The following is a 13,601-nucleotide window of genomic DNA, read 5'->3' as shown; positions in this document are numbered from 1 at the left end:
CCTCTGTGGTGGCAGGGGTCTGGCGGATTGCCATGAGCTGGTTGGAGGCCTCTTGAGACTTGGCACTGGGTGTTTTCCCTGTGAACTCTTCTGTTGTAGTGGCTGACATTAAGGAGGGTAGAGAAGGGCAGTCTGCCCCGTAAAGGGCCTGTGGAGCAAGCCCCAGCCTAAGGAGTAGTCCACCAAGCAGATGTTCAGAACCAGCTGATCCAACTAAGCAGCAGCTGATGATTGGCTCTGATTCCCAGCCGGAAGCTATACGTGAGGACCCAACTCTGTATGAGAAGGGGGCTTTGAGACAGAAACACTTCCCTGGGCGGCGTTGTCAGCAGCAGCAGGTTGTAACAAGGCAGATGGGTTCTGCTGTCCCCCTGGGGCCAAGGGAGGGCCGTGACTCTTGTACTGCTGGGAGGAGACGACCTTGCCGTACTGGTCTAGGTCAGGACAGTCCCCTTTGTTACTCTTCCACATTAGGAACAGAAGAACCTGTGGAGTTGGGCAGGGCTGGCTGTTTTGTCCTCAAGTGGGTGGACAGACCCACCAGCCTAGAGAGGGGAAATGGTGGGCACCAGAGCTGTGGCTCACTAGCACCCTGGCTGAAGAACCCTCTCCTGCTGGACCTGCCATGGCGGGTTGTTGTGGCAACGGGGTGAGAATGGGTAGAGTATTGTTCCTTAGTCGCACACAAAGGGGATACTGGTTACGGACGTTTGCCATTTTTTTAATGTCCATGCACCCAGATGCCATGGCAAAGGGTGCTCCAGAAAGCATGAAAAGAACAAGGAATGATACAACCCTGAACTGATGGGCTATTAGTTACTTTACTGTTTACCAGCAATGAAGGGTCAAATATTGACCTGCACAAATATTATTCCCCTTAGGCAGGTGCCATCCATCCAGTCACGGTGTTTTGTGTTCTAATGGTCACGTGCTTTGCCTTGATCATATTATGGGACTGGTTCTCCTCTGGCTGACTGCAAAGTGACACCAGAGTAAGTCCATTGGCTTCACTGAACTTACACTTGTATAAACAAAGAGCAAGGCCCTATACCTGTAATTCTCCTCCTGCTTCCCCAAAGCAGGCTGTTTTCCTCATTGTTTTGGAATTGGTCTTTGAAGGCTTTTGTTTTGATGGCATCCATCAGGGAGACACAAATGGTCCAGCCCAGCCAGGCTGAACAGGGAACTGTGTGTACAGTCTTGTAAGAGCCTGTGGGTACTGTATTTGTGGATTTTGTTAAGTAAAGGAGAGAAAGAAGGTGGAAGACAGCTTGAGGCAGAAGGAGAGAGGCATGAACGACATGCCTTCCAGATACCTCCTCAAGGGAGTTGGGCTATTACAGACAGGCGGATTTGGGGAAGTAGGTGGGGAGGGAATGTACAGAAAGCCTGTCTTGTCTCTGTGCAAGCTGTGCAAAGCGGAACATGATGGCTGTCGGAGTAAGCAAGGAGAGGTGCTCAGTCTGTTATCCATCTAGGGAGCAACTCATTTGGTAAGAGGTAGGGAGGAGACAAGGCTGTGGCCCCACTCCTTCTTCATGGCTCCACATGCAATGTGGCACTGGGGCAGGGAACAAACACCAGGAAAGATGATTATTTATTGGTATTATGGTAGCATTGAGAGGCATTAACTGAGGTCTCATTGTGCTAGGCGCTGTGCATACAGATAAGAAAAGACACTCCCTGAACCAAAGAGCTCACAATCTCAATAGACTGGACAGACAAAGGATGGGACTGAGGCATGGAGAGATGAAGTAATTTGCCTAGGCTAATACAGGGAGCCTGTGGCAGAGCCAAGAATTCAAACCAGATCTCCTGAGTCCCAGCCCAGTGCTTTAGTCTTAAGACCATCCTACCTTCCATTGTGTCTCATGGCTATTCATAATCTTTTGACATGCTAAAAACTGACCATTTACTCATACTCTCAGCCAGTTTCTGATTCATGACAGGACTTTACCTGTCACCCCTTGACTGCTAAGTTTCCTTAAAAGCCTCTTGGGAGGGACTTAGTCAAAGCAGTGCTGGGCAAGAACCAGAATTTCCAGTTACTGAGAAATTCCATGATTTTGAAGGTTTTCCTATTCCCAAACAGTACAAAACCATACATTTCAAAACGTCCCATGAAATGACACTGTGAAAAAAACTTATGTTTCAAGTTGATGGAAACACTTCGTTCAGATTTGATGTTTTAAACTTTTTTTTAATATAAAAATATTCAAAATGAAGTCACTTTGAAACAAAAGAATGAAACGTTCTGAAAGTGTCCCCAGAGCAACATGTTGTTGAAATTGATACATTTCTGTGAAACGTTTGGCTTTCCATGTATTGGCATTTGCTGACCCAAAAATGTGAGCTGGAAAACTTCCAAACAACTCTATGTCAAAGACTTTTTAAAGTCCAAATAAATGATCCGCTAGTTCTCTTTTTTCCTTTATTTTGTTGCCATGCCCCACGAATTCTAGTCGATCAGAGAAGCACTCTGACTTATGCCATCATGTCTAGCATTAATTGTAAGTTCTTTCAGGAATGGATATGGGCCAACTTCTGATTTCTGTCACACCAGTGGAAATCCAGAGTAACTATTGACTTGGGTGCAGCTACTGCACATTTTCACTAAAGAATTTAGCTTTAGATCTTTCCATGTGCTCCATAAAGCACCTAGCTCACTTTTTTGGGCAATGGAAAAAATAAATAATAAACTCCTCAGTAAAATATTCAATAATGATAACTAAATATTTACTTTATATTGTAGCATGATCTATTATTTAAAGTGATGTTAAGCCCCAAATGAATAAGAAAAGTGTTCCTCCAGTGATCCCTGGAGATGAATGGTGTTGCTTGACCTAATACTGCCTAGTAAATGAAGGAAGTTGTGCTTATTTATTTAATAGTTTCTTGGTCTGAATCCTGGCTTTAGTGATACTGTCTTCTGGGCATTTTCACAGTCAAGGCACGGTAGCTTTGCTTCTTCTGAGTGGGATGGGGCTTCCACCTTCAATTCTGTGTGTCAAGGAGAAAGTCTTGCAGGTAATGCTCAGGAGGATATTTCTCTTGCAGTGAAAGGATGTGGGTGAGGAGAGGTTGCAGGATTGGCCCATTCTTTATCTGTACTGGTGCCATCAGAACTTGGGTAGTTTCTCCTTCAGGTCCTGAGCCAAAGACTCTTGAAGTTAATGGAAGACTTCCACTGGGCTTTGGAATCAGAGCCTTAGAACCTGATCCAAAGAGCAGCCCTAGCTCTCACTGACTTCACTGCCTATGGGTTCTTGAAGCAGCTAGCACCCTGGAGTGAAAAAAACCCTGCAATGCCATTCTGTAGAGGGAGAACATATGGGAGGCTTTAAGCTAACAAAGGCAGATATTTACATTGTGTAGGTCATTCTATGGAGGACTTTTTACCTCCTTGGGCCATATCTGCTCCCCTAATCTTGGGCCAACTGTGCCCAGCCCTGTCCTCTAATATGAGGGACAGCCACTTCAGGATACTTGGATACTATCCTTGATTCTGTCACTCTGCCTCTCTGCTCATCCATTTCCCCCATCTGAAAAATTAAGGTACACTTACCCCAGCTTAGCAAAGTGTTATGTTTCGTGGCATACAAACAGAGAAGTTAGATGAAAACATAAAAATACTCTCGCTGGAAGGGTGCAGTGTATCATTGCTTAATTTCTTCAAATTCAGAATGATCACATAAGAACCCCAAAACAGAAAGAGACAAAGCAGGCTGCTCCCTAAGGCAGGCAGGCAGGCACAATGCACCCCACCTTTTTCTAAACTGGCTCTTCTCACATTGTTTGCATGCAATGTCCCCTCCCCTGCAAGGTGGACCATGAACTCTCCCACCCCCACTCTTAAAGTGATAGCTTCCAACTCCAACACAACCCTCAATAAACCACACAAAGTGCTGTGATGTCCTGGGATAAGTACAAGGTGTGATTATTTCCCACAATTCTCTGCTTGCTCCTTGCTTCTCCTACTCAGAAAGTTGATTCCATCTCAGAATTCCGTTCACAACAAGGTCACATCAAGCTCATGGGTTTTATATAGTGTACAAGTCTGTCCCTGTGCTTTACCATTAATACTGATGCTTTTAAATATGACCTACCCATTTTGTTTCTCCAAAACAGCTTTCTCTAGACCTGTCATTCCATCCATACTCCCCCATCTCTGCTTTCCCGTCTCTCTCTCAAGATCGGGAAAATCACTCCAGTCAATAGGTGTAAATCTTTCACAATTTGTAATTAAATATGAGAAACATATCGAGAATATGAACAGGGCATTTTGGAATATGAATTACACAGAATTCTCCTCCCCAGATGTTCATTCCACCCATTTAAGCCTCCAGCTTTTCCCAGCAAATAAAATATAAAATAAAACCACATTTAAAAAGAAATAGCACCACAGCTAAGCCTTTCTTCCAAACCTGCTTTGCAAAAGGGAGGGAAATACCCATCCTGCTTGCCCTTAATTACATGATTGATTTTAATACCATGTGCATTGGGTCTGGAGAGTCACAGCCCACCTACAGAAATTATGACATCACAGCTGCACGAAACTCGTCTCTAATGTGCATGCATCTGCTCCTGGCTGCAGCTGCTCATGAGCCTTCTCATCACAGAGATTAGAGTCTGGAAACTTGCGTTAGCACTGCTGAGTGCCTGGATTCGTAGCAATTGGTTTGTGGCAAGGGGGGTAGGGAAAGAGAGGCTGGTTATTTAATTGCCCCAAAAGCACCTCACTAGAGTTCTAAGGGTTCTATTATCATGGAACAAACTCAGCGTAGCTGGATTCTGTAACCTGTCCTCACTGAGCAGTATGTAAGACTGCAAGCAGTGCCACTTAAGTCAATGGGATGCCTTGACATAAGGGATGCAGGATTTGGACCCATACTTCTCTCCACATTGCCAGAAATTTGCACTACAGTATTTATGTCAAAGTGCAAAGGGTGAAAATCAGACTTGACAGCTATCATCAGATCTGCGTGCGTCATGGCCCCTCACTCGTCCTCAGAGAGGATAACTGTCTATTAGAGCTACCACCAAAGGAATTATTCTGTATGATGCCGGAATATATAATACTTGTTTAATTTTTTAATCGAATGCTCACGTTAATAAAATCTGGAAACAAAAATGATCCCTCCTGCTTACATGGCTCTTTTATAACTTCAGATGCCCATGATGCTAGTGAAAAGTGGAATTTCTTTTTCCCCAGTCTCTGGGAAAATGGGATATTTTGCAGAAATGAAATTTGCAGAAATTTCACCAAAAACTAGCAAGATTAAAACAAATGTCACGTGTCATCTTTCTCTCTGGTCAACTTGACAGATCAAGATTTGCTGTCCTGACACAAGCAGAAGTTCCATGTGGAATGGATCAGAGAGGCTGCTTAGCTCCTGAGTATTAGAATTATCCTTACCTTTTTAGAATTGTCACAAACAATTCTGTGGATAAATTGGAGAGAGTCCAGCGAAGGGCAACAAAAATGATTAGGGGACTGGAACACATGAGTTATGAGGAGAGGCTGAGGGAGCTGGGATTGTTTAGCCTGCAGAAGAGAAGAATGAGGGGGGATTTGATAGCTGCTTTCAACTACCTGAAAGGGGGTTCCAAAGAGGATGGCTCTAGACTGTTCTCAATGGTAGCAGATGACAGAACAAGGAGTAATGGTCTCAAGTTGCAGTGGGGGAGGTTTAGATTGGATATTAGGAAAAACTTTTTCACTAGGAGGGTGGTGAAACACTGGAATGCGTTACCTAGGGAGGTGGTAGAATCTCCTTCCTTAGAGGTTTTTAAGGTCAGGCTTGACAAAGCCCTGGCTGGGATGATTTAACTGGGAATTGGTCCTGCTTCGAGCAGGGGGTTGGACTAGATGACCTTCTGGGGTCCCTTCCAACCCTGATATTCTATGATTCTATGATTCTATGATTCAAACATTTTACAAAGCAAAGACCTCAAGTTTAGAGCTGTCCCGGAACCAGAATTTGGTGTGTCCTGCTTCAACATTTTTTAAACAAAATGTTTCAATTTTTCATTTTGAAATGACTTTTCTTACATTGTAAGAAGTTTTTGGAACAAAATGTTTAGCTTTTATTGAAAGGAAAGATCTCAACTGACTCTGAATGAATTTTTTTAGCATTTCCTTTTGCAGGAAATTTCAAATTTTTATTTTTGCTTGATTTTGGAATGGAAAAAAATGGAAAAATCACAAAATTTCCTGTGAAATAGAAAATCCGGTTCCAGCCTAGCTCTACCTAAAACCACTAGTTACTTCTGAAAAGATTGGCTTATGTTAATACTTCTTCTGTAGCTCTTTGAATCAAGACCTCAGCTCTAGTCCAATCAAGTGGTGGCGTTCAGAAACAAGATTAAGGTGAATACAATCAGCCAGGACTGACCTCTATGGATCTATGTTGATTTACACCAGTTGAGGATTGACCCAAATGTGTGCTCAGGTTATGTTATGTAGCTTATTGTTCTTGTAAGCTTGGAACACTGCTCTTATCAAGAGAATTTTCTTGTACACAAGAACAATCAACAGAAAGCTGCGAACTGTCCCTGATTGAACGCACACTGAGATTCACATTGCATAGGCAGATATTGGGCAGGCCATATGGCTTCATCCTAGGGTGAAATTCAACACAAGGCCTATGCCCCACTTCAGCACCACTTCATTCCTATTTTGAGGGTGTAAGTGATGCAGAGGCTTTATGCTAGATCTCTGGACTGATCTGAATTTCACCCTAGGTACATTTACATTTGGAAATCATCCTGCAAAGTCACCCAAATCTCTTTTACCTTACCAAATCTGCAAATCTGTTTGCGGTGCTGTGGCTTCATTGACCTAGCAGAAATATGGACAATGCTGTCTGAGAAGAACTGAAGGCGGTTGGGAGAGGGTGGGGCTGAGCTAGCGCGGAGGGAGGATAGTAAAACTTACTGCTGTCAACGTCATGGTTTGCAACTTGGTTTTAAATAAATTAACCACCATAACCATTGGGTGCATTAATTTTCCCAATGAGCTGGTGAATTTTGAAGAAAAGCCTAATTAATCTAAATCAAGGCATTTATAGTTGTCAGGCAGCAAAAGCTGAGCTTTTTTTAAAAAAAAACCCCAAACTTTATGAACCCAGAGGAAACAAAATAGAGTACTTAATTCCTCTGATATCAGACGTACTTTGTCAACAGTTAGTGGCACCTTACTCCTTGACGCAATGGAAACCAATCTCTTACTGATTAAATACATTATAAACAACAAACCAGACTCTGCGGCACATCGTAATAATTCATGCTGCTCCTAAGAGAAAAGGGGTCAGAAACTTGGTAAGAATTCCAAATGTTCAGAGTGAGTCCATGTTCCTTAACTGCAGCTTTGCAGCTCTTATAGTTTCAAGACTTGGGGTCATACCCTGAATTGGTGTAAATTGGTGTAGCGCCAGTTCAAATCAGCAGAGGATCTGGCCCCGGAGCCCAATCCAGATGTCATCCTCATGGGAAATAACTGCATTGACGTCAATGGAGCCACACTGATGTAAAAAAGATCAAAATCAATCCCGTCAACTTTGGAAGAGTCCAGAACCATGCCAAGAAAATAGATCATCCTCTTTATAGAGCTGCTACTTGGAGCAAAGAAATGAAATAGCGAGATTACAAGAGTCTGTGTCATCATTTGATCTTTATAATGAGACTGGCTTTAGGTGGCAGTCGAAGATATGTTAGCCTTTTTGGTACTAGATTTCTCTAATAAGAGGGCCCTTAAGTGAGCCTTTAGTGAACCAGTTTCAGAAGGGGCAGCCGTGTTAATCTGAATCAGCAAAAAGAACGAGGAGTCCTTGTGTCACTTTAGAGACTAAGAAATTTATCTGAGTATAAGCTTTTGTGGGCTAAAACCCACATCCAATGAAGTGGGTTTTAGTTCACGAAAGCGTATGCTCAAATACATTTGTTAGTCTCTAAGGTGCCACAAATACTCCTCGTTCTTCAGTGAAAAGTCATCTACTTCTAGCTAGATTTATAATTGCAATTGATCTGAAAGATGCTGAAACTTCATTTGATTTGTTCAGCTCAGTTTCAGGTAACTTAGTTTCCTTTTCCCAGGCTTCAGGGCTAATATTTTCTTTAAATGGTTAGTACCAGCCAAGTACCTATTAATGGGAAAACTTCCCATTAAAATAAGATCCTCTTATCCCAGGAACTTAGTTCTATACTTTCATTTAGCCAACAGTGGGCCAGATGCTCAGTAAAGCTGACCCACAATGAAATATTAGACACTGAGTTTAAAATAGGTTGTTGTCTAGGGAACTGATTGATAACCTCTAGGAATGGTCTGAGTCATTCCCTTGTCCCCAGAATCTGTTCAGAGGAACAGTTCTCAGTGTTTGGTCCATGGACCGCTGTTGCTCCACAAAGAGCTTGCAGCTAAAATGGAGCTTCTACTCCTTTCCCCAGCTTCCATATTCCATTAAACCCCCCTAAAATATGTTAAACACTCCCCCAGTGTAATTGACACAGGGAGCACGACACATTATGGTGAATGGGAAGGGTGATGTGCCCCTTTGACAGCGTCTTTGTTAAAATGGGCTCAGTGCTATGAACTCTTGGATTAGACCACGTATCTTGTGTTGGAGCCCTTAGAAGCACAACTTGGACTGGGGAGTAGGAGCAGTATAGAAAGTTAGCCTAAGGCATATATTATAAATGTGCATAAATCACTAAATCCCCATTTCTCATTGCTTAAAATAAAAGCGAAGGGAGCTGGAGGGAGTTAAAGAAACGCAGGAGTATCCCAACTCTCAATATGAACATGGGTGTGGATATCAAGTTCAGATGAAGAATAATTTCAACATTCAACATACATGGAACTCAAGCTTGGTTTTTATTGCAAGCTGTGCTAAGATTCATGGACCTCTTTTGCACACCTGGGTGGAGTTTGGGTTTACACTGAATAAAAGTCTACAGTTTCAACTAAGGATTGAACTAACCCAACACCTCAAGGTCAAATTTGTAACCAATTAAAAAGGCTCAGGTGAACTCAGTTGCCAAATTTTGTGCAGCCCTAGTTATTACGTAGACAAACATAATGGGATGTAATCTCACCAAAGAATGGTGATTATCAAGGGCTGGTACATCGATCTGAAACAAAACATTTTGTTTTGACACATCAAAATGTTTCATTTTGATCCAAAATGGGAAGTTCTTCCAGGTAGACATTTCTGAGTTGAAACGTTTGGGGAGATTTTCTTTTTGTGTAAATTTTTGATATTTTGATTTTTGTTTTCTTTTGTTCTGATTTGGAACCCAGAAAAGTAATTTCAAACTATCAAAATTTCCCCTGAAAGGAAAATTCAATTTTTTCAAATGGCTCTAAGTCTCCCTACGACGAGGGAGAGGTGTAAGAGAGATACCGTCACCATTTGTGAGACAGTATTATGGAACCATCTCTTGTTGCTGAGAATGCTGACTGATAGCTAGATTTGATTTCCAGACATTTACAAGTGCAAACCTTAAAGGATTCCCCCTCCCCACCCAGTCCTGATCCTGATGATTCACATTTGCCACTAGTAGTCTCTCTCTTTGGTCTCATAAACAAAGTTTCAACTCAGTGAAGCACCTTTTGGTTAGCAACTGACCCAGATTGCAACCGACATCACTGACTATTGGATATACAATGGAATTGCTTGTTTAAAGGGCCAGTAGGCTCTCTATTACCTTGGATGTTGTTTTTATTTTGGGAGCTCTGGCTTTTTGGTCAATATCCCTCTCATCTGCGAAAGCCAATCCAGTTCTGCACTGACTGCTGCAGTACTGATTTCCCTGGGCAGCTCTTACTACTGCCTAGCTCTGGCTTCTGGCCTCCCCAGGGCGAGGCCTCAGGGGGAAGGGCCTTGTGGCATGGGGGGGGGTGGGGGCTAAGGCCCACCTCATCCCCCCCACCAGGAAGAGGCTGGGGCCTTCCCTGAGCCTCAGACAGGCATGGAGCCGCACCGCAGGGAATACGGGACAAATGCTGTCCTGGAGTCATTCAGCCTGGGATCAGGACTTGAAATGTACATTTGGGGACTGTCCTGCCCCATTCAGGATGGGTGATCACCCTACATGTGAGGGGAGGGAATGTGGTCTAGTGCTTAGAACGGGGGCATGGCATCCAAAATTCCTGAGAACCGTTCCACCTCCGACACCAAATGGCAGCCTGACTTTAGGCAAGTCCCCATATCTTTCTGTGCTTCCATTTCCTCAGATGCACATCATTATGATTTGTATTATGGTAGGACACAGAGGCCCCCAACCAAGATGGAAGCTCCATTGTGCCTTGGACTGCACATAGGCATAGTAAGGGACAGTCCATCACCCAAAGAGCTCAAGGGAGCTAGTAGATATTATCCCATTTTACAGATGGAAGCACAGAGAGAATAAATGACATAGGCAAGGCCACAGGAAAGGTGAAGAGGAGCCAAGAAATGAACACCAGGTCCATCCTGTCCAATAGCTTAACCACAAGACCTGTTCTCCTTCCCCTTAATAATATGTTAAGCACCTCAGTGGTGTAGTTGTGGTGATCCTTTGCAAAGTACAGTATTATTACAATGGACATTGTGACCTTAATATCTTTCCAGAGAGCCACAGTACATGTCAGAGAAACCCTTATTCTTGTCACTGCAGCAAAAATAATCCCCACCGTCTAAACTAAATCTTGCTCCAGAGCATTATTACCAAATCATAGCCTGCATATCCTAGTCTTTTTTTAAAAGATGGACTTTTTTTTTGCAGAAAAATCTGAGCAAGCTGTCGCAAAAATAATAACAGATGAAACATGTACGCCGAACACATTGTTATTAGCTGAAATGGTTTGGCTTTCTTTCTCTTTTTTTCAGTCATGCTGTCTGCAAGCAAAACCAACCAGCTTCATTATGTATAATTTATTCTAGATTAGATCAAAGGAGCAGTTTATAGGGTTTTTTTGCTTTTCTATTTTTTTCAAATATATATTTATACATATTTTTTTCCACCTTCCCCTTCTCCCTTTCTTTCGTGAACAAATTATAAATTATTCAGCATTCAGTATAACAGAAGTGCTCGTACAGAACTGGAAATAAAATCAAGGGCCTCTGGAGAGTGGGGGCTGTTGGTGGAGGATACTGCAGCGGAAACGTGCTCTGGAGTAGCTTAGGAAGGTTTGTAGGAAAAGGTCAGTGGTCATGGACGGTGGAGTTTGGTGCAGTCAATGACCTGGTCACTCCTGAGCCCTTCCAGATCCAACCTCCCAGAGCATCGCTAGGGGCTCTGGAGATCCTGGAGCAAAGCAGTCAGAACTAGGAGGCCTGGTGGTTGCAAAGGGCATTGTCTGCATCACCCTTTGCATTCTGAGGGAGGAGATGTCTTAGGTTTTCATGCTTGACCCTGGTCCACTCAAGTCAATGGGTGTGTTTCCATTCATTTCAATGGGTTTTGGATCAGGCCCATAAGGTGCTGAATGCCCTCAGTGACCGCTGAAGGGGAAAGGCAGCTGTGCACCTCGTAGGACTGAACCCCTAAACCTGAGTCTAGGTTCCCTCCGGAAAGTTATAGTGTCAAATCTAGCAGGGTCAAATCTACTTTGCTGGTTTAAAAAACAGGTCCTGTCTGGGTTATTCCATATAGGTGAGGCTAGGATGGATTTTCTTCTGTGCTCTGGAGCTGAACAGGGGTTGTAAGGATTTTTTGCCACCTTTTTCTGAACGTGATGGAGGAGAATTTGCTACCTGGCATCTTACACCAAAGGATCTCATAGCAATCATGAAATAAGCATCCCATCACCCTCTGTTGGTGAGGTTAGATAAGGGCTCATATCCCCATTTTACTCATGGGGATACTGAGGCACAGAGAGGTGAAGTGACTTGCCCAAGGTCACGACACAGCAAGTCAGTGACAGACCAAGGGAGAGAATGTAGGAATCTAGATTCCCACTCTCTTGCTTGGACTAGAAGTCTTCATTGCCACTGTTGCCAAGGTGAAACCTGGAAGAAATATTGGTCTTCATTCTCTTTTACTCCAAAGTGTTCCCCACGGCATCACAGAGCTTTGTAGCAACTTACTAATCGCTGCAGGGGCAACACAGGCAAATATGAATGAAAGAACAAGGGGAGCAGCAAATGGCTGAGAAGCAGAAGGATAAATGGTTGGATCTGATCTGGGAGGTTTTAAAACTACAGTCTTTGAACTTTGGAGCAGAAACTTCCATACGTATGAGGTTCCTTGATCTCGGCTAGATGGTTTTCATCACCTAACATAGAAAGTCTCTGCCCCAGAGAACTCATAAGCCACATGGTGGACAGGAGGACAAAACAGACAAATAGGGTGGGCGGGTGAGGTGATGTAATGAGCAGAGTTAAGGGGAAGATCACAGTTTGTTGATTGCCTGTGCTCCATAGAAAACCTGTTTGGAATTTCTCCTCCCATATGTGACAGTGAGATGAGTGACAAAAGAGAGGTATAAGAAATTCCCTGGGCTAGTCATATTTCAGATCCCATATCAGGTGTTACACAGGGAACACAAGAACTGACGTGCCAGATAAAATCCGTAGTTAACCTAGTCCTAGTCCCCTGTGCTACCTCTAAGAGCGGCTGATTCCAGAGGTCTCAGACAGAGGAGAAGCAAGAAACTCCATCATGTAGAATTATGGAACAACCTGTCCCTGAAATGCAGCTTTTGGTAGCATTTTGGCTGCAACACGTGCAGGGAATCAGGGCAGGCAGTACAGGGACAAACGGTGTGTGTCTAGCTATAAACTGACGCTTACTTTAAAAGGAGTTTGTGAACTTTGGTCGGGCTGGGAGGCAGAGTACAGGAGCTTTGCAGCCAGCTATTGTTTATTATGCACTCAGCACCACAGGTATGCAAGGGCACTCTGTAGACAAATAAATAATGACAGGGCCCTACCCTGAGGAGCTTACAACTAAATCAAATTTAACACAGCAAAGGATGGCGACAGCAAAGGGAGGAGGAGGGTGGAACGGGACAAAGGGCTATGCCAGTGAAAGATCCTGAGATGAGATCACTGCTACGAATGCACCTTTGAAATAAAATTAATTCAGTATAATAAAGGTGACCTTTCAAGTGGCTTGGGCCCTTCTTTTGAGTGTATAGAGAGAGAATTTTTTAAAGGCTGTTTTTATGCTTATTTTTTACATTAGAAAATCAGGTCCTTTTTCTGGTTGACTGGAAAACTGGTAAAATTATTACTTCCTGGACACCCTACCACATTATCTCCAGCAACCGCTCACCACAAACACTCAGAAACACCATTTCCTCCTCCCAGAGAGGCCTGTCTGTTGAGGATACAATGGTCCCGGCTTGCTTTGAATCATTCCCACCACGGACTCTGTCTTTGTGCCAGATGTGCTCAGGCTCTTGGAGTTAAGGCATTGAACAATGACTCTAGAGACCTGGGTTCAATCCCCTGCATGCCATATGTTGCCTGTGTGATCTGGGGCAAGTCACTTGGGCCTCTGATAATTTACACCAGCTAGGGAATCTGCCTTTCTGGGCCTCAGCTCGTCTGTCAAACAGGAGGCTAATACTCCTTTTCCTCAGAGGAGCAAGCATAGATTCCATTAATGTTTCTGGG

This window comes from Lepidochelys kempii, chromosome 16 (genome assembly GCF_965140285.1).
Source record: "Lepidochelys kempii isolate rLepKem1 chromosome 16, rLepKem1.hap1, whole genome shotgun sequence".
Lineage (NCBI taxonomy): Eukaryota > Metazoa > Chordata > Testudines > Cheloniidae > Lepidochelys > Lepidochelys kempii.
The sequence above is the reverse complement of the archived record's forward strand: the minus strand, read 5'-3'. Positions refer to the sequence as shown.